The sequence below is a fragment of the Nannospalax galili genome, unplaced genomic scaffold (assembly GCF_000622305.1).
Source record: "Nannospalax galili isolate Female #2095 unplaced genomic scaffold, S.galili_v1.0 scaffold380, whole genome shotgun sequence".
Lineage (NCBI taxonomy): Eukaryota > Metazoa > Chordata > Mammalia > Rodentia > Spalacidae > Nannospalax > Nannospalax galili.
In genome coordinates, this window is record NW_008348568.1 from 4,971,200 (window position 1) to 4,977,053 (window position 5,854).

Here is a 5,854-nt window from a genome sequence, read left to right on the forward strand (position 1 = left end):
TAAAATTTTACTTATTATTGTGGGGTGTGTGTGTATGTGTGTGTGTGTGTGTGTGTGTGTGTGTGTGTGTGTGTGTGTGTACATGCATGCCATGGTGAACAGGTGGCGATCAGGGGATAATTTTTGGAAGTTCATTCTCTCCTTCCACACTGCAGGTCCAGGGGTTTGAATTCAGATTGTCAGGCTTGGAGGCAGATACCATTACCCACTGAGCCATCTTGCCTGCCACTTTTTTGATCTTTTAATATTTTTAAACACATAGTTATGGGGTACAGTGTGATGTTGCCTATATGTACCCAATGCATGCTTATCAGATCAAGATAGGTAGCATTATTATCTCCTCATTTAACTCTTTGGTGCTTTGACTTCCTCCTAATAAAACCAGGACTAGTAATAGTGCCTATCTTGTGTGATTGTTCTAAGGATGAGTACAGTGTGAGCATGAAGAGCTTAGAGTCCTGTTGGTCTCTGGCAAGCTCTTTCAAAATGCTCACCTTGAAGAAGATATTTTCTTCTGTTGATGTGGACACAAGAGATGAGACTTAGATTTAAGCTTGCGACTATTCTCTCACGTTCAACACTGAAAGATTCTGAAAAAAACATTGCAACTTTGAGTAAGTCAGTGCATATCTTAGGCCTCAGTCTGCCATCTTCACACATTATAAACTCCAAGACTGCCCACTGCATCTCAGACATTCTTTATACTCTTCAAGTGCATCATCTCCATTTAGCATGACAAAAGTTCAGAGAGGTGGATTCTGTTTTTTACAGAATTTTGCAAATGAGGAAAATGTGATACCAGGTGTATCTCTTCAGACCAGGAGGTAGCCATTGTAGGATGCTTTCTCAGAGAGGGCTGGACTTAGTCTTTATTCTCACATGACCTGAGGGGTTCCATACATAATGATGCATAATGAACTTATATCATAATGATTTATACTTTTTTTTTTTCGGTCTTTTTGAGACAGGGTCTCCCTGTAGCCCCAGCTGTCCTGGAACTCACTGTGTAGACCAGGCTGGCCTTGAACTCATAGAGATCCACCTGCCTCTGCCTCCCGAGTGCTAGGATTAAAGGAATGCACCAGCACGCTGGCGATTTACGCATTTTAATCGTCAGACTCATACCTCTGAGACACAAAGTTGGTATTGTTTTTGTCCTAAATTTTCACTTTGCCATCTGAGAAAGGTTGAACAGCATGGTCTGAGAAATTGAGCTAATAACGGTAGACACTGTATCTGTACCTAGGTCCATCTGTCTGTCTTCATCCACTAACCTCTATTATTTATAGGTATGGGGGGCGTAAAGTGGTAATAGTGCTCATATACACACAGTTCTCCCAATGATTTTTCAAATGATCTCTACCCATTACTTTTCTGTTGCTACGGTAAAATGGCCAAGGCAACTTATAGAAGGAAGAGTTTATTTAGACTTATGGTTCAAGAGGGATAAGATTTCATAAGCACAGGGAGGCACAGCAGGAGAGAGAGCAGAAAGCGGAACACTCACATCTTCAAGCAGGCACAGAAAGTAAAGACAAAACTCAAAGTGGGACAAGGTAGGAATTCTCAAAGCCTGCCCCCAAAGACATGCTTCCTCCAGCAAAGATATACCTCCTGAAAGGTTCCATGACGTTCCCTAAACAGACCCACCAGCTGACCAAGTGATCAAATACTTGGAGCCTACAGGGGACAGATCATTCAAATCACCATGTTCCATTCCTTAGCACTGATAGACCCATGACCATATCACAATACAAAGTACATTTAATTCAACTTTCAAAAGTCCCCTTAAGCCCTCACCATTTCAACATTATTCAAAAGCCCAGAGTCCAAAGTCCCTTCTGTGACTCAAGGCAGTCTCTTCACTGTAAGCCCCTGAAAAATCAAAAAGCAAATTACATACCAAGATACCATCGCACAGAATACACATTCCCATTCCAAAAGAGAGGGGAGGTGGCATAATGAGGACTAGAAGACAAAAATAAAACCCAAAACCATCACCAAATCTTGTTGCTCCAGTTTCAGTTTCTGGGACTGTAATTCCAAAGGGCTTAGATGGCTCAGCATCTCCAATGTTGCCACCTGCAACATTCATCACTCTCTTAGGCTGGCACCACTCCCTGTATACAGTTCTCCTTAGCAGATGTCTCACAGCTCTTACATCTCCAACATCTTGGGATCTCTCCTACAAACAGGCTTAACCTTCAAAGCTTCATACAATAACCTCTTGGGCTCTTTTGGCTTCCCAAGGTTTTCTTTACACAGGGACCCCTGCTACATATTGCCTGGCCCCAGAAGCTCTCTGAACCTGTGGAAAAATAACTAATAATCCCCATCACTCTTTCATCTTTCATGCTGCTTAAACCAGCATCACATGAGTGACCCATCAAGTTTGGCTGTCAGCTTGGGATGGACTTTGTCCCCTTTTATCGACATTACCAGCATCCTTTTTATGTTTTAATTTTCTAGGAAGAGAAAACTCCTTAGGTCTTTTCCTTTCACAAGCTGAAAGCTTAGCTGAGTGGGGTCTTGTTCTGAGGGCATTCTTTCCATTGTTCAAGCGCAGGTCTGGAGGCCTTTTCTCCTTGGCTCTAATCTCCTTAACAATGAGAGCCTCTCTTCCAGGACACCCTTGGATGGTTTGACTGCAATGTTAGACTTCCTATTCTTCTTCTTCTCCTCAAACTGTACAGTCTGCATTTCTTTCTGCCTAACTTGCTCTTTTTCATTGTAGACCTGCATAATATCCAGCATTAATAACTACTCCACAGATTTATTAGGCTTTCTGAAATTTCCCTCTCTGAAGAAGTTAGTCCATTGCTTTTTAATTTAGCCTCAGGCAAGTTCTTAGGCCAGGGACAGACAGCAGACAGATACTTTGCCAAAACATCCCAGTAGATGTTTAAGCCCTTGTTACCATATCCCGCTAGAATATCTTGAGCCAGGCCTCTACTAGAATTGCTTATTAAGCTCTGCTCACAGCGTTCAGTCACTTTTCTAGTCTAAACTTCCAAAGCTGTCCACATTGTTAAAAAAAAAAAAATGGCTTGGTTTTTCACAGAAACAGCCCACCCCCAGTACCAACTTCTCTATTGTTACTTTTCTGTTGTTAAGATTAAAAAAACATAATTGAGTCTATTGGGCTTAGGGTTCCAGAGGGATAAGAGTCCTTCCTGGCAGGGGAGGCAGGTCAGGAGGCAGCCAGAGCAGAAGACTGAGCACTCACATCTTCAAGCAGGCGCATGAACCAGAGAAAGAAAAATTACAGTGGGGCCGGGTTATGAATTCCCAAAACCTGCTCCCAGTGACATATGTCCTCCAGCAAGACCTCACCATCTTGAAAGGTTCCAGGACCTTCCTTAAACAGTACCACCAATGGATCAATATTCAGTATTCAAATCGTTGAAGCTTATGAGGAGCATTCTCATTCAAACTACCACATGATCAGCAGAGACTTTTGGATATGAAAAGTCCTTCCACAGGATGACATATTCGACTACAGGGAACCTACCATGTGTATTCATTCCAATTTTTGTACAATTTCAACCAAGAACACTCATTGAGTTTTATCAGAAAGAAAAATAAAGTGATGATGACTTCTTTATCGTGTTTCTCCTGACCTGTTGATGTAAATTCCAGATCTGCATGCTAATAGATCCTAGGTCCTGCTCTAATACTGGCGTTCTTCAGTCAGTCTGCCCAGCTTTGGGGTTCTTAGAATAGATGAATTCTATCATTCTGTCTAGATCTGAATTTCTACCTCTTGGACTGTAGGTAAATTACAGTAAATTCCATAATTCATCTTATCATTATCATTTTTTTACAACCAAGGGTGACCCTCTCTGTATTTTTATCTTAGATTAGTAGGTAGCATATACAGTCACAGTCCAGAGCTCCCCTGCTGTCTATATAGCTATATATATAAAGCACTATTGGAACAGAACCACAGTAATTTGTTCTTATGCTGTCTGTGGCTGTTTTCATTTGGCAGTAGCAGAAGTGCCCATGACACAAACTATGTGACCACAAAGCCCAACATATTTACTATTTGGTTCCTTCCTGAAAAAAGTTAGCTAAATAATCTCTTGCCTTAGATTACAAATTTTATATGACCCAGAAAGATAACTCACTTCATGTTGAATAAAATTGGGAAACAGTGTGGTAAAATATTTAAGACAAAAATATCTAGAATCAGGTAGGTGACTTTTTAAAATATTGAATTTACTTTAACTGAAATATTTTTAAAGTTGTACATGTTAATGAGGTTCTATTCTAGTTTGATTTTCTGTTGCTTTGATAAAACAGTCTGACCAAAAGCAACTTAGGGGAGGAAAGGATTTATGAGGTTATGCTTCCAGGTCACAGGGTGTCATTGCGGGAACCCAGAGCAGGAGCTCAAGGCTAGTTCTGCTTGCTAGTCCACGCAGCAACATTCCCTCTAACCAGGGAACTCATTCACAGCCGAGAAAGTGCAGCAAAAGCCATTGAGGAATTCAGTTTGATGGTTCAATCACAGACCCATGTTTAGCTAGCTTTCTTAAAAGGTCCAGGACCACCTGTCCCACAGGAGGTGCCCTCCTATATCAATTAATAGTCAAGGCAACCCTATGCAGATGTGACCAATCTGATCAGGACAATCCTTCAGTTGAGAGACTACCTTCTCAGGTTGACAGTTAAAGCTAACTAGAACAAGTACCATGTGATATTTTGATATAAATATGTAATGAATAATAATTTATAAACTAGGATAAATGTTCTAAAATATCATTTTTCTTAATGAAAACTTAAAATCCTTTCTTATGGCTTTGGAAAATATATAATGTGAAATTGCTACACATAGTCACCTGACTGTGCAATTGCACAACAGAACTTCTAATCCCTTTTTAAATGTAATTTACTACTGTTGATCAACCTCTCAATTCTCCCTATGCCCCACTCTCCCCAGCCTACAGTAATGAGTGTTCTACCCTCAACTTCTATGAGATCAATTCAGATTCTACACTTAAGAGACGAGGTGATGTAGTACATGGCTTATGTCACTTAATATTATGATCTCCATATTCCATACTGTCACAAATGACATGATTTTATTCTTTTGAATGGCTGAGAAGTATTCCATTACGTATATCCACCATAACTTCTTCATCCATTCCTCAGTTGATGGACACGTTTGCTGTTTCCATTTCTCTGCTCTTGGGGATAGTGAGCAACAAACATGGAAACATGAATATCTTTTCGACATACTGATTTAATTTCCTTTGGATCTGTACCCAGAAGTGGTACTGACGATCATATGAGGGTTGCGTAATTTGCATTCCCTCCAACAGTGTGCAGGGATCCCCTTTTCCGCAGTCTTCAAGCAGCTATTATCTTTAGTCTTTTGTATCATGGCTCTTTTTAACTGAGATGAAGAGCTGTCTCATTGGGCTTGTGATTTGCATTTCTCTGATGATTAGTAACACTGAGTATGTTTTCATTTACCTGTTGGCCTTGCATGTCTTCTTGAGAAATGTTTGTTTAGGCCTATGACTGATGGAGTCATTTGGTGTTTTGCTCATGAGCATTTTCTAGTGTCTTAGATTCTGTATCTCACTCTCTTGTCAGATGTATAGTTCGCAGATGTTGTCTCTGTTTCTGTGGTTGTCTCTTCACTGTTTCCTTTGCTTGTTATGAAGCTTTTTAGTTTGACTTAGTTCTACCTATCTTCTCACTAACAGACCTAATGAGGCAGAAAGTGCAGGGATAAAGATGACAGTAGTGATGGTGGTCTGTGTGGGGGCTGAGGGAGGACATGTGTTCGGCAGTTACTGAGGTGCTTGTCTTTGTACTCACTGTTAGCATGGTCATACTGAAT